Source organism: Megalobrama amblycephala, linkage group LG16 (genome assembly GCF_018812025.1).
Source record: "Megalobrama amblycephala isolate DHTTF-2021 linkage group LG16, ASM1881202v1, whole genome shotgun sequence".
NCBI lineage: Eukaryota > Metazoa > Chordata > Actinopteri > Cypriniformes > Xenocyprididae > Megalobrama > Megalobrama amblycephala.
Window position 1 is genome coordinate 11,638,230 of NC_063059.1, and position 27,586 is coordinate 11,665,815.

The 27,586-nt window shown below is 38.1% G+C and overlaps 1 protein-coding gene across 3 annotated transcripts in view; it reads right to left on the reverse strand.

Annotated features, from left to right (window-relative positions):
• Positions 1 to 19,069, reverse strand: part of tfdp2 (transcription factor Dp-2) — a 73,709-nt gene extending 54,640 nt beyond the window's left edge. The window contains exon 1 of one of the 3 annotated variants that reach the window (XM_048160412.1): positions 18,939 to 19,069. The gene's annotated coding sequence lies outside the window, so the exon portion shown is untranslated. Of the gene's footprint in view, positions 1 to 16,064; positions 16,087 to 18,151; positions 18,532 to 18,938 lie in introns of those variants that run through there. The other 2 variants (XM_048160414.1, XM_048160413.1) reach the window with 2 other exon arrangements.
• Between the last annotated feature and the right edge of the window lie 8,517 nt (positions 19,070 to 27,586).

Consider the following 27,586-nt stretch of genomic DNA (forward strand, 5'->3'; position numbering starts at 1 on the left):
TATATATATATATATATATATATATATATATATATATATATAGTGTATTTGATAAACCTTCTTTTGATTTATTCATCGTAAAATCTTGCAAACTCCCTGACATTCCGCATTAAACAGCAACCTCCATTTTTACAACTGGATTCTCCGATTCTGTGTTTTCCGCACTGTGGAAATCTAAAGTAAGTACTACATTTGATGAGTAGCAGATGAGCAACTTCGCACAAATACATATTTGCAAATATGCAAATGCAGAGATTAATGCAAGTATGCACTCCTTTTGTATATGATTATCATGCACTTCTGGATTACTACTTGGCTACGTTTACATGCAGCAATTTTCGTCAATCCAAATGAATTGAATCCAATTGCAGATCTGTTTACATGTACTCTAAACAATGTAATCTGACTCAAATATCCGTTTATATGCGTTTTATATACATTCCGAATAAAACTTTTGCGCACGCGCTCTGCATGGATGACGCCATATCAATCACACTTGCGGTAACCCAGGGTTGCGACAACAGACGATGATCATGTATCGACGATAGCCAGAGATATTGTCAAAAGCATCAAATCTTGGCAATATTAAGATTTGGTATTTCCAATTAATGTAGGCCTGTTACATTCTTATAGTCTATTATTATAACTATTAGGTTCGGCTTCTTTTATTATTAAATTAATATTATACGTGCTGTGAGGATAATAAAAGATTAGGCTATTAGCTATCTTTTTTTTAGGTCTATTATACAATGAATTATAGGCCTATGATTAAAATAATATTTCCTAACACTGCAGTCATCAATGAAAATTAAGCGCACCGACTTTAAAAAAAACAACCTGTTTAACACGAAATACTATTATTCTCATTTGTTTCACTATGTACGGCCACAAGAGAAATAATGGAATAAATTAAGACAGTTATATACAGTTATCAGCATATTATGTTGAAATTCGTCTCTGAGAGAATATGCTCCATTAATGCAGCGTCAGACAGCTCCGTCACTTTTTACTTTCAATTTCTATAGTGAATACTGACCGAGGTTGAGACTTTTTCACCGGCATAACTCTTGCGCAAAGTTTGCACGTTGCTTCTTGTGTGAGATATCCATTGGCTCCCCTTCTCGTTTTAAAATGGAAAGATTTCCAATATTATGACGAAGGGATACAGCTACGCCACTGCCTGTTGGCATACATCTTTACAACTAAAGATGTGAGCGTGAACTTGCGCACTGCGTAATGCGTGTCAACATTGCACTGCGCGTGTGCCCCAGAGACTTCTGAATACGATTGAGAAAGCAGTCGGATTCAAACGTTTACATGGTAATGTTTTTGCTGTTGGATCGGATTAGAAAAGGAATAAACCACCCCTTCCAATCCGATTGCAATTTCATTCGGATCGAGCTCAATCGGATCGATTAAGGTGTTTACATGAACGTTTTTCAATCCGACTGAGCCATCAATCTGATTACAAATGGATTATTTGGGTGCATGTAAACGTAGCCTATGGCGGTAACAAACCTCGATCCTCAAGGGGGTCCATCAAATGTCAGTGCCATTAAACTGAATGTGCTATTACACGGGCAGTTGGTTATATATATATATTAATTAACTTTAAACTAGCTCAGGAAGATTCAAACTACTTCTTGGCCTTGCCACAGAAGACAGGTAACATTAATGTCTGCTATATTACTAATTGAGGAAACACTGAGAACGCACTGCATACTTGCATGGGTGATGTGCTAGTATGAACTGTGCTCCGATATTTCAGAAACCCACTGACTTTTCTGGGTTCTGGCCTACAAAAATATGTCATCCCTGCAGTATATGATTGCAAAATATTGCCAAAACTTGTTACACCAACATACTGGAAGCATTCGGAAGCATTCGTTGCATAGTTGCAATGAATGTTTACATAAACAACATGTGCCAGTGCATAAAGGTCACACCACAAATTGTAGGTCATCCACTTCGGCAGCACTGATGTTCTTGTCATGCTACATGTGCGCTCAAAACAAGCATGGTTCCGCAGGTCAGTACACTTAAATTAGTTTCCGATATAGACTAGTGTCTGTGAATATTAAATCCGCAAAAGACCATTTAAATATGAATCCTGCATGTTCTGTGTGTCTCTATGAGAATGAATGGCGGAGTCGAGCCGTTTCATTTACCACACATATCACCAAAAAATCATATCTCTGGTATTTTTTGGCTAAATTGTGATATACGGTATATATCTCAGTAATTTCTACATTTTTTCTATTTGGATTTAGAAAAAACAAAAACAAAATCTGTATTTATTTTTTAAAAATCTTAATTTAACATTCCTAACAGTCCTACAAACAGTGTTCATACTGAATGCTATTAAAACAAATATAGTGAATGTAACCAAAGTCTAGCACACTAGGCCTGTATCTGTGCAATAAATGGAAAACTACCTTACATTCTAACATTGTAACATTACAATATAAAAATAAAAATAATGCTTTTTAAAGCAGAAGTTAAATTCACTAGACTGAAAATGAAAATAAAAACAGAAGCACAAACTAATTAGCTAAATTAGGCTATTTTGATTCTTTACAGTTATCATTAAAAAAAAAAAAAAACTTATTTGTAGGTTTAAAATTCTGCATATGGCACATTTATTGTATTGAGAATATAAAACTACTGTATATCGATAAAAACGGTATTGCCTCATTCCGTATCATATACAAAAAAATATATCGATATATCGTACAAACTCGAATATACCGCCCAGCCCTAAGCACGTGTGGTGCTTGCGCTGTTTTTATCCTCTGCCGCCACACTATACGAGGTCATGAATGCATGAACTTCATCTCCAGAGCCACTCTGAGATTCACTTCATAAGCATTTTACAGTTTCATTTGAGAAAAACTATCATCATATCATGAAACACACAGAAACTCTAAGCTCTTCACGGCAAACTATCAAAATAAAAGTTCAGTTTAACTTGAAAAAAGAAATTGTGACAGAAATATATTACTGTTGTAAAGTAGAATTTAGCTACAAGTAGAATTTAGCTTCAATGGAATAATACTAACATTAATATTAATAATAATAATAATAATAAATTATTATTAAAACTTGATTTTTAAGGAATAATCACAATTTTCACAGTAAAGCTCTGTTGTGTAGCACTTTGTTGGGCCAAAAAAAGTTTGTTTAATGTCATGATTAAAAGATAAATTTATGTTTTATGCTTTCAATTTGATTGCCAGAAAAATTAAAATGCATAACACAATTTCTGAAAAAAACAACAAAACATTTAATAGAAATTTCATTTAAATTGTGTTGTTTTTATGAATTCAATTAATTAGACATGCTTTATTATTATTAAAATTTAATTAAACCATTAAAATAGAATTCAGACAATTTAAAACAAACAGAATTTGGTAAAAATATAACGGAATTAAGAAAAAAATAAAACGTATTTCATAAGCCCTAAAAAAAAAAAAATAACTTTTTGTTAAAGTTTTAATAAATTTATGTTAAATTGTACAAGTTTCAAATAATTAGACATGCTTTTTCATTACTAAAATTTAACAATTAAAATGGAGTTACAGAAAAATTAAGACGAAAAAAAAAAAAAAACGGAATCCAGAAAAATTAAACGATTTCACAGGACCCTAGTTCCATCTATACTCGTCAGTATATTCTTGTGCGTGTCTCCATGAACTTCCTTTAAGCCTTGGGTCCAAAAAGTATGCTAATGCCTGCGCCCATATGATCTGCGTGTGTCTTTGTGGCCGGGGCTTTCGGAGGAGGCTGGGAGAGGTGTAGAGCAGACAGCTGGTAAGCCTGGCTGGGGTGGAGGGGGTGAGGCAGAATATACCGAGCAAATCAATAGACGGGGGGGATCTAGCCCTGCCGCCCACCGCCCCGGTCCCACAATCCCCCCTACAGCCCCCTGCCTGAGCCACACATAAAAGGCCTTTTGTCCCATGGGGGAGAAGCCCAACACAGGAACCAGAGAGAAGCTTCAAAGTGGCTGGAGGTCCTTCTATTCTTCCTCTCCTTTTCTATGTCACTTGCCCTCCCCCAATCTCTATTTCTCTTTTCCTGGGTGAGGGAGAGGCCACCCAGTAAATGTAAGGGAACTCGGGTCACCGTGGCTTGACACACTGCTCTGGTGACATGACACTAAAGAGACAACTTGTTGCTGAGTAAGAGCAGACAAGAATGGAGCGGGACAGCACAGCGACCGCCCGATGACAAAAGATTTCATTTATGCACTGTAAATCAAGTCTGTTGTCGTGCTTTGTTACCTGTTTGCAGGACTGGCCTTTAAAAAGCCTCTTGAGATCACAGGCAACTTAGTGAGGACCTTCCTCAATGGGCTTTATTGACCTCCATTTATTGAAACTTATGTGCTTGTTCTCAATCACAACAAAAGGTCTGTTCATCTAATTAGTGGTGCTTGCGAAGGAAAGCGTCGCTATTTATAAAACTCATACTTGAGTTGGAGGTTTGTTCAAATTCCTAACCCTAAGCATTCAACTAAACTAAAGACAAGAATGATGCCTCAAATCAAGTGTCTTGTTAATAAAGAAGTGCTGTTGTTTTTTTTTAACCAATCCAACATACAATTTTTGCCTGGTGGACAACCAACCAACCAAAAAAACAGGTAAAAACATCCTGTAGACCAGTGTTTCCCAAACCTCTTATCGGCAGCTCTCCAACAGTGCATATTTTTGATGTCTCCCTTATCTGACCCATCTAGGGGAGTAATGGTACACAGAAATGACGGTTCGGTACATTCCTCGGTTTTGAAGTTAAGGTTCGGTACAGCAGGGGGAGAAAACTAAAAAAAAAAAATTGTTTTCTTTTTTAAATTTATTTATTTATTTTATCTCAGCTAATGCTGTAAATGCTATACAGAGAGCCCTTACTTACACATTACTATAATATTAAATGTCACAAATAACAACAGAGACCAAACTATTAAATTCAGTTGCTATTTATTTTTAGATATAATAATCAACACTCAAATAATAATTGTATGTAAACGTAAATTGCACACAAAAGGCATTTTTTGCATTAACTTCTGTATATAATTATAAAATTTCTCCAATTTGTTGTTGAAATATAATCATTTACACAGTAGCTGTCATGACTTGTTTTCATGACGGATTTATTTAAACATTAAAAAATTAAGAATTTAAATTACTAACAGGTTAAGTAAAATATAATTAATATATAGGCTAGTATAGTGTTGTCAAAAGTACTGACTTCAATACCAAGTCTACTGAAATTTTAAATTTTACTGAATTTTACTGAAATTTTAAAAATGTGACACTTTGAGCACTGTTGAGCGGATTCATAAACACCTCTGATTGGCCAGTGTTCACGCGCTCATCAGATATGTCTGTGATTGGCTACAACGATCAACGGTTCAAAAATGTAGTTATTAATGACACTCCTCACTGAGCGCTTACACATATACACACGGGAGCGTTTGAAAGCAGGCGTCTATCAGTGGACTGGTCACCTGATAGACGCCTGCTTTCAAATGCTTCCACTTTCAAATTCAAACACTCCCATGTGTTGATCATTGAAGCCAATCACAGACATATTCAATGAGCGTGTGTGAACACAATGGCCAAAACACTAGGCTGATATAGTGCATACATTTAGCAAAAGAGTTCATTTCTCTGGCGAACTAAGAAGCTGTGGACACTAAATGGCTTTTCTGAGGTAAATGTAATGCAACGTGAGATACTGTTCACAAGCCGTTTTATTGACGTCTTTCTGCGGTTGAAACACTGAGCGATTACACGAGATATGATGCATATCAGTAAGTTGTACTGTATCTTTCAACATTCCTTCAGATGTTTTTATGTTTATTCATTCATTCAACTAGCATTAAAGAGGAAGGGATGGTCGTGTTCATTCGCGATCCGCGCTGCCGCTTGAACTGAGGGGCCTATACAGAAATCTATTACTCATTTTTTCTTTGAATTTCGTGAGAAAATTGACAGATTTTGAATGATGACACTTTGTTTCTTATCGAAAGTAACAAAACACAGAGCTCATTGCGATTATTGGTGGTTAATGCTGGTTAAAAGTGGTTAGGCTACAATGCATTACCGCGCATGCCCCCTTCTGGATTGGAGTGTGGGATCGCCTGCGACTGACTGTATGATGAATTCATGTACCGTTACACCCCTAGACCCATCTATTTCAGGTCTTGGAGTCTCTACTAACAAGCTGATGAGTTGAATCAGGCATGTTTGATAAGAAAGAGTTTGAAAATGTGTAGTGTTGGTGTGCCTCCAGGAACAGGGTTGGGAAACACTGCCATTGACTACAGTGAAGGAGGGACCTGTGCCCGGTTGCATAAAGCACCTTAAGTGTAATTTTCCCTTAAGATCGCCCTTATGTTTCCCTTAAACTTAAGGGTGTTGCAGAAAATAACCGTTAAGTGTTACTTAAGGGTTTCTTTAGGCGAAACGTCATAAACCCTAAGAATTTCCCTTAAGTATATATTTTTCACTTAAGTAATGCGTAAGAGTTGCATAAAGCCCCTTAACCTTCATTTCCCTAAGTATATCGTAAGGTTCGTAAAACTTCACCTTAAGTGTTACACGGAGTGAGCAGGTTCAATCCAAGTCGTATAACGTGCCACGATCGGCCGCTTTATATGATAGACAAATTGTACTTTAGCGGTTTATTCACATAAACATTGATGAAATATAACATATCTATAACATATCTTATATGGTCAACGGAAGCGCAAACGTGCGTGCATCACACGCAAAAACAAACCTCATTGGTTCTTGCGCGCACATTTGAGCTTCCGACACAGCCGTAATCATATGGATGTCTTTCAATAAATGGACATAAATGATGAGAGAATATTAAAAATATCTTTATTTGTTATCCAAAGATGAATGAATGTGTTATGGGTTTGGAACGACATGAGGGTGAGTGAATGACGGCAGAAATCTCAATTTTGAGTAAACTATCAATTTGAGTTTCTTGTCTGGTCGTTCTCTTTCATATTTGGTTTTCTTTTTTGTTTTCCTTATCCATATTATGTTGTTTTCTGTGAAAACTTACCACGATACGTATTAACAAATAACGTGTCCATGGCAACAGTAGAATTTTTTAACGGCAAAACCTGGGATGCTGTCGTTAAACACTTAACGGTTTCCCTTACCTAAGTGAACAGTTTAAGAGATTATATGCAACACCCTTAAGTCATTCCCTTAGTTAAGGGGAAATCACGCCTTAAGTGTTATACTTAAGGGAAAAACTTAAGGTGCTTTATGCAACCGGGCACTGAGTCATACAAAACCCCTTAAGTTAAGAAAACCTTTCATGATAATACACTTACAATTATAACAACGGGTTTTCTCAACATCTATTAAGCTGGGCACATAATATTATGGAGGCAAACAAACTCTGTCAACCATTTAGCAATTCTTAAAAAAATACATAAACATCTTAGCAGCTGCACAACCAACAGTACCACCCACATTTTCTTCATAAAATGTAGTAGTCAAGTTCACAATCATTCAAACCCACAATCAGATGTATCACCATCTAAAATGTTTGAAAAATCACATAATAAATGGACTGATATTGATCTTTAACAAGCTATGGTGTTTTAATTATCTACTCTAACTATCAGTCAGATGAACCTAGTCTAATGTAAGGAAACGTTTTGCATTGTTGTGCTGATTTTAGCACAGTCATGTTGTGGTTTTCACATGCTTGAACATGCAGAAGCAAAACGGTTATGTGCAGGGCAGCATGATGCATTGAACTAAACAGATGAGGTGGTGTTTTAAATGTAAACACACGCATCATTGCTCTGCAGTGGCGAGCCGTTCACAGCTCACCGGTGGAATGCAAAATCCTCTACGATAATGCACACAGATGCCACACAGACCACATCCATTACATTCCTGAGCGGAAAACTCGTACGGTCACTGTCAGGGTCCTTTGACTTACTAATAAACCTTGACCAGGCCAATTAATCAGAACAATCTGAGACCACACAGCAACACCTAACACCCTAGCATCATGAGCATTTTATAATCATTATATCATGGTTATTGCTCACCTTCTAGTTTTCTTTCCATTACATGTGAGCTCTTATCCTTGCATGTGGCCTTAAGACACAGTCGCCCTGCTGTAACCCTCCCCTATTCCTCTCTATTGTCATTCTCTTCCGTCCTTTAGTTGGCCTGCCATAAATCCCCAAGATCTTCGTCTGTTAGCCTGACCTCTCATTCTCTCCCCATCCCTCTTTTCTCCCCTTTCTCTCTCTGCTCATCACTGTTCTCTCTTCCTTCTCTCAATCTCCATCATCGATAGACTGAAGAGCACTGACCTGGAAGAGGTGATTCTACTCCAGTCTGAGGCGGACACAGTAGTGGGGAGGGGGCTGAAGAAACAGGCCAGCTTTGATCATTTTAGGGTAGTTTAGGGGGATGGGGGTCATCGATTCAAAATTATGAGGTTCATGAAGTAGAGCAAACAACAGTGCTGTACTTCAGGTTTCATCCAAAACCAGGGTTTTCCCATCTGCTCCCTAGAGCCCAATGGTTCCAGATAAAAGAGAGTTTGAGTTTGTGAATTTCTAATAAAAACCTACCTTCTTTAACCTAGATTCTACATTTTTTCCTAATTTGGTCAACTTGTTTGGAGAGGAAATAGTAAAATATGAATTTTTAATTTTTTAATGCATATGACCATCTGCTGGAAGCTAGTTATTATAGTTTATAAAGTTTTAAATATGGATATTTTTCTTACAAAATCCCATTGGTTTACTTAAGAAGGCTTTCATTAACCCCCTGGAGGATTACTTTTATGATGGATGGATGCACTTTTTTGGGCTTCAAAATACAACGCCCCATTTACTGCTATTATAAAGCTTGGAAGAGCCAGGATATATTTTAATATGATTGTGTTCATCTGAAAGAACAAAGTCATATACATTTAGGATGGCTTGAGGGTGAGTAAATCATGGGATAATTCATTTTTGGGTAAACTATCCCTTTAAAATGTAACAATACTTGTCTGGGTATCTTTTACAGGGCGGGTTTGGGCCTCAAACTTCAAATGCCCGTCCAGACCTGCAGTTCTGCTCAAGGCTAGACTTAAGACTGCAACAGCCCTTACTCTTTGAGAACTGGGAAAGTGCAAGTCACAATATGTTGTGCTGATGGTATTAAAAGTACTTTAATTAGATTAATTAGTAAGTTTATTGTTCAAGTGAACTCAGTTATGAGATCTGCTGGCTGGTAGAAGCTGGTGAGCTGTAATCCACCAGCCAAAGCTGCATGTTACAGGGATACACTTCGCAGGACTTTCCAATGTGGTATGGTGGGGGTTTCACATCCTCGAAGACAGACCACTCCCTCATCTTTCTGTAACCCCCTCCATCTGTCACTTGTGCGACTCAGTCCATCTCCATGGCAACGGCTGGGTCATCTACCATTTATTGGGGGACAGGGACTGAGAGGTGGACAGCAGCTAAGCAAGATGATATTAACGTCCGAAGGATAAAATAAGTTTGACGCTGCAGATCTGAGGCTTTAAAAGCCTTTGGAGCAGCATCCCCCATCACTCCTTCTGTCAAAGCTATAAGGAGCTACACTCTCCAGGAGGCCTCTGCTACTATAGCCAAACTGATTAGCGTGGGCTACACCGAGGACAAGAGAAGGAGGAGGGTGACATTTGGTCTTCTGAGGGAGCGTATCCGTGTGTGCGTGTCTGAAATACAAACAGCCCGGCTCATGCTGTCGCTTAAGGTCACTGAAAAGAGGAAGCATACACAAACACGCTCAAGAAACAGTGTGATGCTATATTCAATGCTGAGAAGTTGCACAGGTTAACCTCCACGACACCTGGTCAATTGCCTTGAAAGAGAAAAAGAACGACGGGCGCTCTACAACTAGCTCAATTTCACACTGCTGTTTTACGGATTGTGTAAGAGCACAAATCAAAACAATACAAGTACGTTTTGCTTTCTCAGGGGCCATTCACACAGTAACGCATCTTTGAGTCTAAAAACGCGAGGGTCTCGAGACGCGCTTTTGAGACGTGATATAACAACGTATCGTGCATAACGTGCAATAACGACAATAATGGAAATAGGCTAACAGCAGAATTGCTAGAAACGAGTTTTGACATGGAAAAAAAAGAAAATACGTTAATAATGAGCGCCTCCTCCACCATGCTGCCGTTATATAAAACAGTTGTCATGCCAACTTGCTACTGTAAAAAGAAGCTTGCAACGCTTGCCCCGCCTCCGAATTCTTCTGATTGGTCCACTGTTTTGGAACTGACATTAATGAGCGGCACTGCGTGTAAAAGTTGAAATTCTTTTAACTTGACACGACGTCTTAAAAACGCAGCGCTTATGTGGGAGGCGCTGCAAAAGACGTGAGCATAACGGTCATGCACGTCTATCAAACGCGTTTACATAGAAGAACAATGGGAAAGTAGCACATTGGAATAGAAAAACGCGTTCTGTGGCCCCTCAGTGTTGTTGCAATGGCCATGATAGCAGCAGTGCATTACTGTAAACCATCTACTGTGAATCTCACTGGTTCATGCAGAAGTGTTACGTGCTGCGTAACATAAGAATGAACTTCATCGGTTCTTGTTGAAGCTCAAAAGTGCTGCATAACACGAGAATGAACCTTATCGGTTCTTGTTGAAGCTCAAAAGTGCTGCGTAACACGAGAATGAACCTCACTGGTTCTTGTTGAAGCTCAAAAGTGCTGCGTAACACGAGAATGAACCTCACTGGTTCTTGTTGAAGCTCAAAAGTGCTGCGTAACACGAGAATGAACTTCATCGGTTCTTGTTGAAGCTCAAAAGTGCTGCATAACACGAGAATGAACCTTATCGGTTCTTGTTGAAGCTCAAAAGTGCTGCGTAACACGAGAATGAACCTCACTTGGTTCTTGTTGAAGCTCAAAAGTGCTGCGTAACACGAGAATGAACCTTATCGGTTCTTGTTGAAGCTCAAAAGTGCTGCGTAACACGAGAATGAACCTCACTGGTTCTTGTTGAAGCTCAAAAGTGCTGCGTAACACGAGAATGAACCTTATCGGTTCTTGTTGAAGCTCAAAAGTGCTGCGTAACACGAGAATGAACCTTATCGGTTCTTGTTGAAGCTCAAAAGTGCTGCGTAACACGAGAATGAACCTTATCGGTTCTTGCTGAAGCTCAAACGTGCTGCATAACACGAGAATGAACCTCAAACGTGCTGCGTAACACACAAGAATGAACCTCACTGGTTCTTGTTGAAACTCAAACGTGCTGTTTAACACGAGAATGAACCTCAAACGTGCTGCGTAACACACAAGAATGAACCTCACTGGTTCTTGTGGAAACTCAAACGTGCTGTTTAACACGAGAATGAACCTCATTGGTTCTCACACATCAAGCGAACAAGCGTTGAGCTTCTGTTTATCATATCTGATGCATTGATCAATGTTTACATGTGAATAAAAGCAGAAATTAAATTGGTTCATCATATAGGCCTAAAGCAACCAAGCCTCTTCAGAAAATTTGGACTAAACCACTCAATTCATATGGATTAGTTTTACAATCTCTTTTTAAACTTTTTGAAGCGTCAGTTTCATAGTTCCATTTGTGTTCTGAAGATAAATGAAAGTCTTACAGGTTTGGAACGACATGAGGGTGAGTAAATAATGAACTAACCCTTTAAAGTTATAATGTCACGCATCAATTTCTACAAAAAAAAAACAACAACAACTATAGGTTAAAATAAAACAAAATGGGACAACGGTATTTTTAACATCCACCCATGTTCAAATACAGTATATCTACTCTGTGTGGCTTTTAATGTCCAACATTCCATATTTGAGATGCCCAAGATTCCTACAACAGGAAATGCAGGAAGCTCTAATTAGTCTGTCCCTCATACAAACACAGTCTGTGTTCTCTTAAAGGGTTAGTTTACACAAAAATATTAATCTTAATCTTGACTAAAAGACCAGATCACTTTTATATGATGAACAGATTTAATTTAGGCTTTTATTGACATATAAATATTGATCAGCAAACATATTAAGATCATTGTTCCAGCTCTTTTCCACACCACAAAATCAAAAAGTGACCATGCACAAGCTGTCAAACTCCAAAGAAAAAAAAAAAAGACCATTAAAGTCCTCTAAAGCCATTTAATGAACAACATCTTATATTTTAGTCTGGTTATATTATTATGAGATGCAACATGCTGATGTGAATGGACAATCTGATGAGGCGAATAATCAATTACAGTTTTAATGAAGTCCTTACTCCAGTGGTTCTCAACCAGGTCTTCACAAACGCCTAAAGTAGCTGCACAACGACTTAATATATATTTAATTAATAAATTATTATTAATATACTCAAATATCCTAACTATAATCTAAAATAAAATGCTAAAACATGACAAACATTGTCCCCCCTCTCAATAACTATTGAGTTAATTGATGACCATACAGCTCTTGAAACTGTTGGAATCAATATAAATTGTGGTTATTTAATTTATTTATCAATACTCTCAGTTTTCGTTAATAAGAAGGTTTGAAAAAAAAAAGCTTTGTCATGATTACAGCAGAAATAATAAAAATATCTTAGCTTGTATGGGAGTGGGGGCTTTGAATATTGTGTTGGACAACAAGAGCCTTTGAATCAAAAGGACTGAGAGAACCACTGCCTTAGGGTAGGGACACACCAAACCGACACCAAAGAACTTGCAATGATGAAAGCCAACTGTGCTGTCGGCTCGCTCCTCTGCAGACTGCTCTACTCTCATGTGTTATGTGACCAGAGTGTAATCGCAGCCTTTGCGGTTAAAAAAAATTGTGTTTTATCAAATCACAATCAGTGTTGCCAGACTGAGTGGACTATTTTCAGCCCAAAAGCTCACCAAAACCCACCCAATCCAACAACAACAACACCACCAAAAATAACACCCACAACTTTACCTGTCAAAATAATGTGATACAATTGTATTGCCATGTCATGCCAAGTATTGCGTGTTTTACATGCGTGGAGTGCATCTCAGCAGCTCGGTTAAGCAAACACAGGAGTATACATATGTTTCTAAATATGCGAGCTGTTCATCGCAATTTCAAAATAAAAGTTTAAAGCCTCGCTCTGCATTTGCATCTTTTGATGTCCACATGATCTTGTTCAAGAAATTACAGTAGCTGTAGTATTTACTTTGTAAAGAAGTGGCCAAATATTAAAGATTAAGTAAACATTTGACCAATATTATGGATTTGATCTGCTGGTAACAACAACAATCACCAGGCTGTTGGTGCCCTCTGCAGGCATTTGTTATAATACATAATGAATTTTCTTTTTTTATTGCCACAAAAAATCAGATTACTCAATAATCGTCAAAATAAATAGATTAATTACTCGATTACCAAAATAATCATTAGTGACAGCCCTAAATGAGTGTACAACTGATGCACGCTCAACGGCTAGAGAATACCCATGATGCACTGTGAAAGTCACGCCGAATGAATTCCTGCATCTCGCCAGAAGATGGCGCCCGTGGCTGAATCATCCATACGCTTTCCAAACCGTAAATATCTAGCTTGAAGCTTTTCTGTATATTGAATACAGAAGGTGAAGGACGTAGTGTAAGCGTTTTGAACTGCGAGAGGTGTTATGCTGCGTTCACACCAAACGCGAATAGAGCGTCAAATTCGCGTCTACCGCGTCTAGTTTGCCGCTTGAACATTTTGAATGCATTCGCGCGTCTAGAGCGAAATAGCGGGTCGCGGGTCGATAAACGTGTACGTGACTCAAAAGTGGAAATGTGTATTTACAACTTACCAGGTTGCCCAATCTCCTCACCGACACTCTTCCAAGCGAGGTCCTTTTTATTCCTGTCTCTACTATGAACTTGTGTCATAAATCTCTGGGTGACTGCTCACTGATAATATCAGTCGTTCATCCATTTTGAATGAGTGACTCCGGGCGGGCCTGCCGCCACAGCAGCAAGCAGGCTCCTGATTGGTTAACGCGGCGCGAATTTACGCCAAAGTTCAAATTTTTCAACTCGGGCGTCAGACTCGAATTCGCGTCAAACGCGTAAATGCACAAAAAGCACCATTCGCGCGAATCGCACGAAACGCTCAATTCGCGTCATTCGCGCGAACTAGACGCGCGAATGAGGCGAATTCGCGTCATCCGCGCCGCGCTAAACGCCTCATTCGCGCCGCGAGACCTCCAGACGCGCGTAAACGCGTCTTTACATTGACTTAACATTGAAACAATTCACGCCAGACGCTCTATTCGCGTTTGGTGTGAACACAGCATTACACTTTCTTCGTAAGCTGAATACGGGAGGCAGTCTGGCGGAAGCTGGATATGTTACTTTATAACTTGTTAAATATGGATATTTTTCTTACACAAATGCATCGTTTCGCTCCAGAGGTCGTGTGAAATACGTTTATGATGGATGGATGCACTGTCTTGAGCTTTATACTCGTTGGACCCGTTCACTGCCATTATAAATCTCGGATGCGTCAGGATATTTATTAATATAACTCCGATTGAGATCATCAGAAAGAAGAAAGTCATATACACCTAGGATGGCTTGAGGGTGAGTAAAGCTTGGGCTAATAATCATTTGAAAGTGAACCAATCCTTTAAGGTTTATTCATGCTAGTTTCCGTGACAGAGCTCAAGATAAATCTTTTCATTACTACTGGAGCTGCCAGTATGCCAAATTTCAAATGATTAATAAACAGCAAGCACTAGCCCTTCCAGTGCACTCAGTGTCTGAATTCACTCACTCGTTTTCATTCAATCCCTCATAGTGTTGTCAAAAGTACCGACTTCTGTACCAAGTCTGTACTGAAATTTTAAAAATGTGACGCTTTGAGCGCTGTTGAGCAGATTCGTAAACACTTCTGGTTGTGTTCAAGCGCTCAACAGAGATGTCTGTGATTGGCTACAATGATCAATGCTTTAAAAACGGTAAACGGTCAACAATGACGCTCTTGACCGAGCGCTTACACAGATACACATGGACCGATCTACTGATAGACGCCTGCTTTCAAACGCTCACGCTTTCAAATTCAAACACTTCGGTGTGCTTTCAAACACTCCCGTGCATTGATCATTGTAGCCAATCACAGCCATATCTGATGAGCGCGTCATCACGATGGCCAATCAGAGGTGTTTACGAATCCACTCAACAGCACTCAAAGCGCATTTTTAAAATTTTAGTACCGACTGATACTGAAGTTGGTACTTTCTACTCCCTCAAGTGGACTTTATTAGTGAATGAGGGTATGGGGCGATTTCGAACACAGCACATATCTGCTTGCAGTCTCTATTAATGAGCCGATGAGCTGAATCAGGTTTGTTTGATTAGGGAGACATACAAAATGTGCAGTACTGGGGATCACCAGGACAGGTCTGAGAAGCTCTGCTTTAAAGGGTCAATTCTGATATGAAAAAGTAACTAAATCCAAAGTGTAAATAACTTGCTGTGAATAAATACATACTTTGAGCCATCCGGAAACCTGATGCTAGATCTCCCGCTGCCTAGAATGGAAAGCGCAGTGTTGCGACATGAATGGAGAAGGTTAAGTTTAGTCTCCCAGGAGGACTAGGCTTACATACACAGCAAGATGCACAAACACACACCTACGTTCTGTTAGCACTCGCAGGCGGCAGAGCGCTAACTGTATGCGAGCGTGTCCCACGGGGCATGTTACAGTGACACTGGAGTACACACCACTGAGCGAGACAGCTGGGAAATGGCGCCAAAAAGGATCCGTGGTGTGTGTTTTCTCTGTCCTTTCACTCTCTTTTGTGCGGGTGCAAATACAAACACAAAGACAGACCGCAGCCTCTCACGTGACAGCTGCGTCACAACAATGCAGTATTAGGTCAACAGATCAATACATCTGAACTTTACGTTCAATACGCGCGGCTGTTAAACTAGCTGACGAGGAGCTTTTCTCTAATACACCAGCAAAGATGCAACCGCAGACAGAAAATAAACAGACAAAGGCCTCAAAATACGCAAGCGCACTCACACGCACGGGAAAAGTTGCTTGAGGTGCTGAATAGCAGGGGGACACCTGTCACAAAAGCTGTGAGCTCTGGGGTGGGGGTCTCGTTTCCCTCCTCCTCCTCCTCCTCTCCACTGGAAGGATTAAATATCCAGACCGTTTGTGCGGGACCAACAGATGTCTGCTTCAAATCTGACACAGCCTGGCCTGCAATCTCAGTACACTAAGCCAACAAAAACCCCATGACCTCACACTCCAGAGCTTTCTTTTCCAATTACCACACAAAACTACATCTCTGTCTAAAGTCACCATGAAAACAAAACTTTTTTTTTTTTATGGAATATCACAGTATTTATTAGAAATTATTTATATATATATTTTTTTAAATTCATGTGTCCTCGTAATCTTTAATAAAAATAACTTCCCGTCCCTCTTCTCTGATGCCGTGTTTACTGGCATGAGGGTGGGGCAACCTGTCACTCACATGAGATCAAACCACAACCATCCAATCAAGTCCTGATTGACAAAATCAAGTCCCGCCCTACATTTTTTCTTGTTCGAGAAGCCGTTTCACTTGGATATATGCATCACAATAGAGAAGAAAAGACAATCGCAACTTGTTTCATACTGACTTCATATTTCTCTCTATATTTTCTTGAATGTTTACTTCACAAGTGAACAAGCCTAAATAACAAGGCTCAGGTGTTTCTCCACAAAACGGTGCACAGCAACAAAAATAGACAGTCTCAAAGGGGGAAAGAACCCACAGATAATAATAATAATAATTCAAGAGAAACATACTTTACAAATATTCTCAGAAATGGCAATATTAGTGAAAAAGGTATCTAGTTTATGGACATACCATACACTGTAAAAAGTAATACGCTCTATCTACTCAATAAAATTGAAGCAACAGATTACACGCAATATTATTAATTAAATTGAACATATAAGAATTGAGTTGGAATTAATCAAATTAATTCCTTAGAAGTCAACCATTTAAAATGTGTAAAATTAGCAAACACCATTGCAAAAACCACAAACTGACATAAAAAGCAAAGAGTCAAACTGCCCAACTAAATGAAACACTGATCAACATAATAGTGACCAACTATTTTCAATCAAATCAGCATCAACATCTAAACCTCTTAATTCTTGTGTTTCTCTTTCCTTCAGTGATTCTGCTTGTTATCATCAGGTGTCTTCAATGTTAGCAATAAAGAGTTCTTAAAGTGTTACAATGCTTCAGGAAGCTTCAGAGCATTATGAATCTTTTGTGTCGAATCAGCGATTCGGAGCGCCAAAGTCACGTGATTTCAGCAGTTTGGCGGTTTGAATCATGAATCGACACAAAAGATTCATAATGCTCCGAAGCTTCTTCAATGTTTTGAAATCGGCCATCACTAAATAAGTTATTTTGGCTTTTTTTGGTGCACCAGAAATATTCTCGTCGCTTTATAATATTAATATTGAACCACTGTACTCACATGAACTGATTTAAATATGTTTTTAGTGCATTAATGGATCTTGAGAGAGGAAATGTCATTGCTCCCTATGGAGGCCTCACTGAGCCATCGGATTTCATCAAAAATATCTCAATTTGTGTTCTGAAGATTAACGAAGGTCTTACGGGTGTGGAACGACACGAGGGTGAGTAATAAATGACAGAATTTTCATTTTTGGGTGAACAAACCCTTTAATTCATCTTTGACGTCTGTCTGTTATTCAGATATTTTTGTTTAAATTTTACTCGTTTTAAATGGTAGACATTTAAGGAATTAATTTTGATTAATTCTAACTCAAATCTATTTCTCTAGTTGAAGTTAATTAATAATATTGCTTGTAATCTGTTGCCAAAATTGTATGTAGATATAGCGTATTACTTTTTACAGTGTTTGATTTTTACCTGGAGCATACCGCTTTTTTCAAACATGTCACCATGGCAAAATCGTGTTTTTTTTTATTATATTACAATAATTTTTAGTACGGTACCATGGTAACTACAGCATACTGACCACTGTTCAACTGTAAAATACGGTACAACGTGTAAATATGATACATGATTATAGCAATCACTCAGTACCATGGTATGTATCAAGGGACAACAGTATCCTCACCTGACACCATCAATGTACCATAGTAAAACCGCTGAAGGACTTTTCTATGTGTTCCAGCTGATTACAACGCTGTTTATGACTGTTATATATATATAAACGCGTTAAAACCATACAACTGACAGGAATATACTACATTATGCGCGCAAACTGAGGTAAAATCTACTCAGAAGTTTAATGTGACATTATCGCCTCAAGGCCAAAGTTTTATGAGTAACACGACAATAAACTACCTGCCTATTCCTATAACTTTCATCTGAAGCGATGTTAGACGAAAACGTGAGGGGATGTGACGGTAAACGCGACGGTAAACTCGTCAGAACCGAGAACCGAGTCCTCCGAGCAGCGGAAATGTGCAAAAGCTGCAGAACAAACTAACGAACCACCGCCCGGCGCTCGCGCAGCATACGAGCCGCTCCGCGCGCACCCGCTGCCTGACAGCTCGACACACCGGCGAACGCGCGCTCTACTATTATTATCAGCACTTTATAAGGGAATATAACCGCATTATTAGAATTTAAGAGGGAAAAAAACATGGATATAACAATAGAAACTGTTAATTTGTTGAAACTGCACTTGTTCACGTCAATAATTACAGCTAGAATAAAAACATCAACGCTGTAAGGTTTGATAACTGTTAACGACACAAACCTAATTCCGAAAACTTGTTTAGCTTGAACACACAAACAACAAACGCTGCTGTCAAAATATGAAACATTCGCGCAACAGTATGACATTCTCCTCGTTCAGTGTTTATAGTTCAGTCCGAACACGCAAAGTCAAGCCTTACCTTGGATTTCGGGCTGAAGTGCGTTGAAACGGCCTGTCAAAGTGGAAAACAAACAACTTGTGAATGTATGAGAGTGAACGCGCAGTAACCGCTCGCGCCGCGCGCACTTCCTGAGTGCTGTAGAACTCCGCACACAAGCTTGGCGGTGGCAGTCGGCCGGCGTCTCTGATTGGCTGCACCTGTTCGTGACGCAGAACGCCAGATGGAAGGTGATTGGCTGTCCGGAGCGAAATGTAAAGCAGGCGTGGCGCTGCATGAATCAGATGAAAAAAGTAATTTTAAAGGCTTTATGGTGATTTTAATTAGTGTATGCAGACAAAAGGAAACAATGGGAGGTTGCTTTCTGTTTTGGCGTGGCGCGCCATCTGCTAGTAATCACATGTTGATGACGTATAATAATTTGGCATTTAAATATTAAATATATTTGCTTCGTCAAACACGATAAAGGCGTTGTTTAGAAGCTCCGTGAGGCCATTTTCCGGTCTGGCTGCAAAATGCAACAACATTTTGAAAGTTACTCAATTATTGAAACAAGAGAAAGGGCGATTTCCTGTGGAAACTTTTGTTCCTAAACCGAAGACATCAAAAGCTCATTACCACATTATTGCACTTGTTACATCACAAAAGGTCCATAACAAATAAAACAGTTTTATACCCATACAATGTTTCTAAAAGAGTGGATAGTTTCCTAACAGTGCCTTTAGATCAAATCAACACGAATTGTGTGCCTATATAGATTCAGGTCACACTAGTCTAAAATATATGAGTTCAAGGGAGACCAAGACTAGCTGACACCTTTTACTTCACTGCAAGAGATACAGATTTGTGACTGTACATCATATATATATATATATATATATATATATATATATATATATATATATATATATATATATATATATATATATATTAAAATGACTATAAAAGCTATCAACCTTGAAGTCGAAGTAGCAGTTGCTAATTTGAATAAGAGCTACAAAACAGAGTGCAGATTGGAATTGATAAGGAAAGATGCCAAGACAAGCCCACAGCACCCAGGGGCCACACCTGCTCTTTACACATCTGCACAAGCTGTTAGACAACCACTAATGCATGTCATGACAGCAATATATCAGGCATTACATTATGATCACCTTCCTATTATTGTGTTGGTCTCCCTTTTGCTGCCAAAACAGCCCTGACCCGTCGAGGCATGGACTCCTCTAGACCCCTGAAGGTGTGCTGTGGTATCTGCAACCAAGATGTTAGCAGCAGATCCTTTAAGTCCTCCATGGATCAGACTTGTTTGTTCAGCACATCCCACAGATGCTCGATTGGATTGAGATCTGGGGAATTTGGAGGCCAAGTCAACACCTCAAACTCATTGTTGTGCTCCTCAAACCATTCCTGAACCATTTCTGCTTTGTGGCAGGAGCATTATCCTGCTGAAAGAGGCCACAGACACCAGGGAATACCGTTTCCATGAAAGGGTGTACATGACCTGCAACAATGCTTAGGTAGGTGGTACGTGTCAAAGTAACATCCACATGGATGGCAGGACCCAAGTTTTCCCAGCAGAACATTGCCCAAAGCATCACACTGCCTTCTCCGGTTTGCCTTCTTCCCATAGTGCATCCTGGTGCCATGTGTTCCCCAGGTAAGCGACGCACACGCACCCGGCCATCCACGTGATGTAAAAGAAAACGTGATTCATCAGACCAGGCCACCTTCTTCCATTGCTCTGTGGTCCAGTTCTGATGCCAAAATAATGTTATGCCTGATCAGTGTATATACTTCAGTGTATCAGTGTATATATTTATATATACTTGCAATAAACTTGAGAAAAAACAGTTGGTAATTCTCTTATTTTCACAGTTGATTTTATGAGATTGATTCAGATGCATTGTAAGGGCCCTCAGTAAGGTTTATTTGTGACTGACTTATTCAGGGAATGATAAGGCAAAACTTCACAGGAGCAGCTAACAGCGGCTCACCATCTCTCTAACAGGCTGGCCCATAATTTCCTGTGAAGACGATCATGTCGCCAAACACTGATCTTCACAGGGTGTGGAACACTGATGCGCTGAGTTTGCTCACAAGTAGCGGTGCTTGTACTTGCAGCAGCGAATTCTGTGACTGGTCCAATTGTGACTTACTGCAGGGGAGTCAGTGTGTTCTTTAGCTCTGTCAGTGATGCATATTGCACATAAATGTGTGCATATCCTGGTTGTGTTGTTGAATTTCTAATGCACTGCCTTCACTTCACGCTGCAAAACACTTTCCCAGTGTAACACTGCAGTGAGCTTGTGGTTTAAACATATACACTCTGCAGTCCGTGGCATAAACTTGGGGCGTAAACTTGACCTGAAACCAAAGAGAAAATAAAATGCAAAGCCACAAAAAAAGTCACACTAGTCATAAAGCTATCTATAATAATCTTAATAGAGCAGCAAGAGGAAATCATCAGGGTGGAAGCAGATTCAGACAGTGGCGAAAATAACCACATTTGCCAAATGAAAAATAATAGAGTGTATGGATACTGTGGATACGGCTGTTTTAGTGTAAAAATTCTGCTCAACACACAGTTGCACACTTTTGAGTATTGTTTGTTATAGCGCCCTCTAACAGTGAAAACTGAAATGAACTATGGCAGGGGTGTGTGTGCCCAAATCAATTTATTGCTCAGATCCATTTTTTTTTAAAATTCAAGATATCTCTAAATACGTTTAAATCTAAATTTAAAAATAAATATTTTTAAAATTAAAAAATAAAACCCTTTTTAAAAAAAATGATATGGTATTTTTTTTAAGTTTTAAAAAATATATATTTTATTTGTTTACTTGCATGTCATGGGAGCATTAAGATACATAAGAGAACCGTGAACTTAATTTTGTTATTATTTATTATTATTATTGACTTAAGTTTATTATTGACCTAATTTATCAATTTAAAATCGCAGGGGGTAATTCAAGTAAAGGTTAAAGAAAAATGAAAAATTTGAGGAGTCCCTGGATTACATAAAATATGAAATGATGTGAATTTGTACAATTTAATGTGTTTGAAAGACAAAAGCCTTCCAGAGACAGTGATGCATCACTGAAATGATCAATAAAAAAATCAATAAAAAAGTAACTTAGTCTGATTATGAGTATTTTAAAATGTAATATAATCTTATTACAAGTACTTAGTTTTGGAATCGGATTACATAATCCAGATTACATGTAATCAGTTACGACCCAGCACTGACTAACGATTAGTGCTAACTGCTAACGGTAGTCTGCTTTTGTCGTCACGGCGAGAAAAGCTATTGGATGAAATTACTTCAGGGATTATTAGATAAAATCTGGATCCATCATATGGTAAAAGATCTTCAGCACACCATGTATATGCAGCGTTGTATTTTAATAGAATCATGCTGCAAAACAGGCCAACTAAAGTGTAATGTTCAATAAAGACAGCAAACTGCTCATATGAATTAATTTATTGTACATTTTTAAAAAAGTCAAGAGAACAATGGTATTGTACACCAAAAATGTGAATGACAGTACAAATAAACATCAGAATCAAGCTTCAGATCCAGTCAAAAAAGGCTGATTTTAAAAAGATTATAAGTTAATAAAAGTTTACCTGTCAATTTACACAAGTTACATTTATAGTTTACATCTTATGTGCCCCAGCTACATTTTTATTTTCAAACTGAATTAAAATGACCCAAACATACAGGACCTTTATTATACAATGCTTAGACAAAATAACGGATGACAACAGTTTCCAAGGTAGGATTGGCTAATAAAATGTTTAAGGTGGGGCTTAGCAAAGGTGTGTTTACATGCACGTTTCAGATATCTATAAAGTAATTTTGACTAGTCAGAATGTTAATTCCAGATATCTACATTGAAAACAGTCACAAAGCTAAATGCAGATATCTCCAAAATTCAGATTGAGATACCCATAATTAAATTGCAGTTACCTTTAAATGAGATTTGACTAGGAAAAATTCCAATTCAAGTTATCTACAATTGTGATTTGACTAGTAATACATTACTCTCAAATATCTAAAATTATATTTTGAATATCTGATGATGAATTAAAGATATCTTAAATTTGAATTATGACTATTGTCAAACACCAGTTATAGACATATTGCTACACAGGATTCTGGCAAAAGTTTAAAGGTGCCCTAGATTCAAAATTTGGCATTACACAAGGGCAGCCAGTAACGTCTGGATCTGCACAGGTGAATCAACAGACTAGGTAAGCAAGAACAACAGCGAAAATGGCAGATGGAGCATTAATAACTGACATGATCCATGATAGCATGATATTTTTAGTGATATTTGTAAATTGTCTTTCTAAATGTTTCGTTAGCATGTTGCTAATGTACTGTTAAATGTGGTTAAAGTTACCATCGTTTCTTACTGTATTCACGGAGACAAGAGCCGTCGCTATTTTCATTATTAAACACTTGCAGTCTGTATAATTCATAAACACAACTTCATTCTTTATAAATCTCTCCAACAGTGTAGCATTAGCCGTTAGCCACAGAGCATAGCCTCAAACTCATTCAGAATCAAATATAAACATCAAAATAAATACTTTACTCACATGATCCGAAGCATGCACACAGCATGCATGACGAACATCTTGTAAAGATCCATTTGAGGGTTATATTAGCTGTGTGAACTTTGTAAATGCACTGTAATATAGTCGAGAGCTGGTGTGGCAGGGAGCAGGCGAATTAAAGGGGCGGTGCGCTGAAAAAATAAGTGCATAGTTAATGATGCCCCAAAATAGGCAGTTAAAAAAATTAATTAAAAAAAATCTATGGGGTATTTTGAGCTGAAACTTCACAGACACATTCAGGGGACACCTTAGACTTATATTACATCTGGTGAAAAAGCATTCTTGGGCACCTTTGATTTGATTTGATTTGATTCTATGTAAAAAATTATAAGTTGATACATGCTACTAAACACAAGACAGAGAGACGTTCTTTGGCACATGTCCTTTGTGAAATATTCACTCTAAAAAATGTTGGGTTAAAAAACAACCCAAGTTGGGTTGAAAATGGACAAACCCAGTGGTTGGGTTAAACGTTTGCCCAACGTGCTGGGTAGTTTTATTGAACCCAACTGTTGTTTAAAAATTACTATATGGCTGGTTTATAAATGAACCCAAAATAGTATAAAAATCTATACGAATGTTTAACAGGAAGCCAATGCAGTGACGACAGAACTGGGCTAATATGGTCATACTTCCTACTTCTAGTAAGAACTCTAGCTGCTGCATTTTGTACGAGCTGTAGTTTATTTATCAAGCGGGAGGAACAACCACCCAGTAGAGCGTTACAGTAGTCTAACCTTGAGGTCATGAAACGCATGAACTAACTGTTCTGCATTTTTCATTGAGAGCATATGTCGTAGTTTAGATATATTTTTCAAGATGGAAGAATGCAGTTTTACAGATGCTAGTAACATGGCCTTCAAATGAAAGATTGGTATCAAAGAGCACACCCAGGTTCCTAGCTGACGACGAAGACTTAACAGAGCAGCCATCAAGTGTTAGACAGTATTCTAGATTATTGCGTGAAGAAGTTTTTGGTCCAAAAATTAGAATCTCTGTTTTTCCTGAATTTAGTAGTAGGAAATTACTGGTCATCCAGTTTTTTATATCAGTTATACATTCCGTTAATTTTGTGAATTGGTGATTTTCGTCAGGGTGTGAAGAAATATAGAGCTGAGTATCATCAGCGTAACAGTGAAAACTAACGCCATGCTTCCTAATGATATCTCCCAAGGGTAGCATGTATAGAGTGAAAAGCAATGGTCCTAGTACTGAGCCTTGCGGTACTCCATATTTAACTTGTGATTGATATGATATCTCATCGTTTACTACTACAAACTGATAACGGTCAGATAAGTATGATTTGAACCATGCCAATGCAATTCCACTAATGCCAACATAGTTTTCAAGTCTATTTAAGAGAATATTGTGATCAATAGTGTCAAATGCAGCACTAAGATCCAGTAACACTAATAGAGAGATACAACCACGATCTGATGATAAGAGCAAATCATTAGTAACTCTGACGAGAGCAGTCTCAGTACTATGGTACGGTCTAAATCCTGACTGGAAATCCTCACAGATATTATTTCTTTCTAAAAAGGAACATAATTGTGATGAAACTGCCTTTTCTAGTATTTTTGACAGAAAAGTGAGATTTGAGATCGGCCTGTAATTGACTAATTCTCTAGGATCAAGCTTGTGTTTTTTTAATAAGAGGTCTAATAATAGCCAGCTTAAAAGTTTTTCTCTTTCAGTAGCTTAGTTGGTATCGGGTCTAACATACAAATAGTTGATTTTGATTATTTAATGAATTTAGACAATTCTTCCTCTCCTACAGCAATGCATGAATGAACTTGACTCATACTTGACACTCCTGCCCAGCCAGTTAGAGCATAAACCTCCATCTACCAACACATCAGCAAAAACAGTGAGTTAAAGGGATAGTTCACTCCGAAATGACAGTTTTATCATCATTTACACACCCTCATGTCACTCCAAATCCCCATGACTTTGTCTTTTCTTAAACACAAAAGAAGAACTTTTAAAGACACAGTTTCAATGAACGGGCACTGAAGCATCAACCTTCAAAAAGGACACAAAAAACACCACAAATCTATCATAAAGGTGGTCTAAAAGTGCCCTAAACACTACCTGTGAGATTAAGTGTGGATTTGATGGCAAGTTTATGTAATTGCGTTGCTGAAATGCAAGATAAGTAACCTCTGAACCTACATTAAACCAACTCTTAGACAACGTTATTGTGCAGGTGCGATCACTTTACAGTTCACGCTACTGTTACCCAGTTTGCTGCACCGGAGCAGCGATAAAGAGAGGAAGTGAGATGAGACAAGACACATCTGTACAACAGTGCAGAAACAAGGGTTTGTGTACTACATTAGCAGTCCTAATCAAGTGCAACATACTGCCATATATGCAAATATAGAGGCATAACAAACCCCACCTGTGAATGACTCTCTGAGTCTGAGCTGCATTAAACACATCTAAATGCCACTTCAGATGCAGCTTCTGTGCCACATCTGCATTGCAAAGATGGATTTATCTGCAAAATAGTCTATTAAAACGACAATGTGGGGGTCATACCATCTGTTGCATATGGAAGCTTGTTTACGCCACAGAATAAAACTATTTAAAAGATAATAGTGAATTTTTATCTCACAATTCACACTTTTTTCTCACAATTGTGATTTTCTTCTCAGGCTTCTGAGATATAAACTCGCAATTACAAGTTATAAAGTCTAATTCTGAGGATAAAAGGACGGACTTTTCTCGCAATTGTGTTATAAAGTCAGAATTGCGAGTTTATATCTGGAAATTCTGACTTTATATTACGCAATTCTGAGAAAAAATCAGAAAAGTTACAATTACCTTTTTTATTTTTTAATGAGTGGTGGAAACAAGCTCCCATAGTTGCAGAACTCCTTGTTCAAGATGAAAAAAAAAATAAAAAAATTGACAATTCTATTTTTTTATTTTTTTATTTCGTACACATCATTATTATTTTTTATTCATGTGTCCTTGTAATCTTTAATCAGAATAACTTTCCCTCCCTCTGGCTGCTCTTCTCTGATCACGTGTTTGTTGGTGTGAGGGCGGGGCAACCTGTCACTCAAATGAGATCCACTAATAGAAAACCGCAACCATCCAACCAGTGGATAAGATCAAGTCCTGCCCAACATTTTTTTTTTTTCTTGTCTAAGAACCCATTTCACTTGGATATAAGCCACAATATGGAAGAAAACACCATCGCAACCTCCATTTCATGCCAACTTTAAAGCAAATGTTTGTGTTAATCATCTAATCATCTTTTGCACAGTGCTGTCCCAGAAATATTTCATTATATTATAGTAGATTGCAGGGCTCTTATAAGTCTTGATTATGATGACATGATAGAGAAGTAAGAGGAAGAAAGCAGCACTTACACACTTCCAAAATGTCTGTCTTTGGGCAACTACAGCACTCTCGCATTCTGTATGCAGCGCTTGTCAGTGTTTGGTGTAACGCATTACGAAGTAATGTGTGTTACGTAATCAGATTACTTTTCCCAAGTAACTAGTAAAGTAACTCATTACTTTTAAATTCACAACAAAATATCTGAGTTACTTTTTCAAATAAATAGTGCAAGTTACTTTGTTTTCCCATTTACTGACTGACCTTACTCAAGATTTCTCTTCAACATGGAGACAGAGTTTATTGTAGTTCTAGACTAAATGTGAACATTTACTCATCTCACTTGCACAAAAACAGATTTCAGTATTCCTCAAAATTAATAAAAACAGTCAAATGCAAACTCAGAATATTACACAAACCTGCAATAATTAAATATGTTAAACAACACAAATGTAATTTGGCCTGGTTTCACAGACAGAGCTCAGATTAAGCCAGGATTAGAGTATTTAAGTAGCTTTTATAAACATACCCTAGAAAAAAAAAAAACATTACTGGTGTCCATCTTGAGACAAAACAATGGCACTGATATATTTTAAGATAATTACCTTTATTTAAAACAGCTCAAACATGCATTTTAGTCTGGGACTAGCTTAAGCCTGGTCTGTGAAACCGGGGGTAGGCTTACATGTATTTAA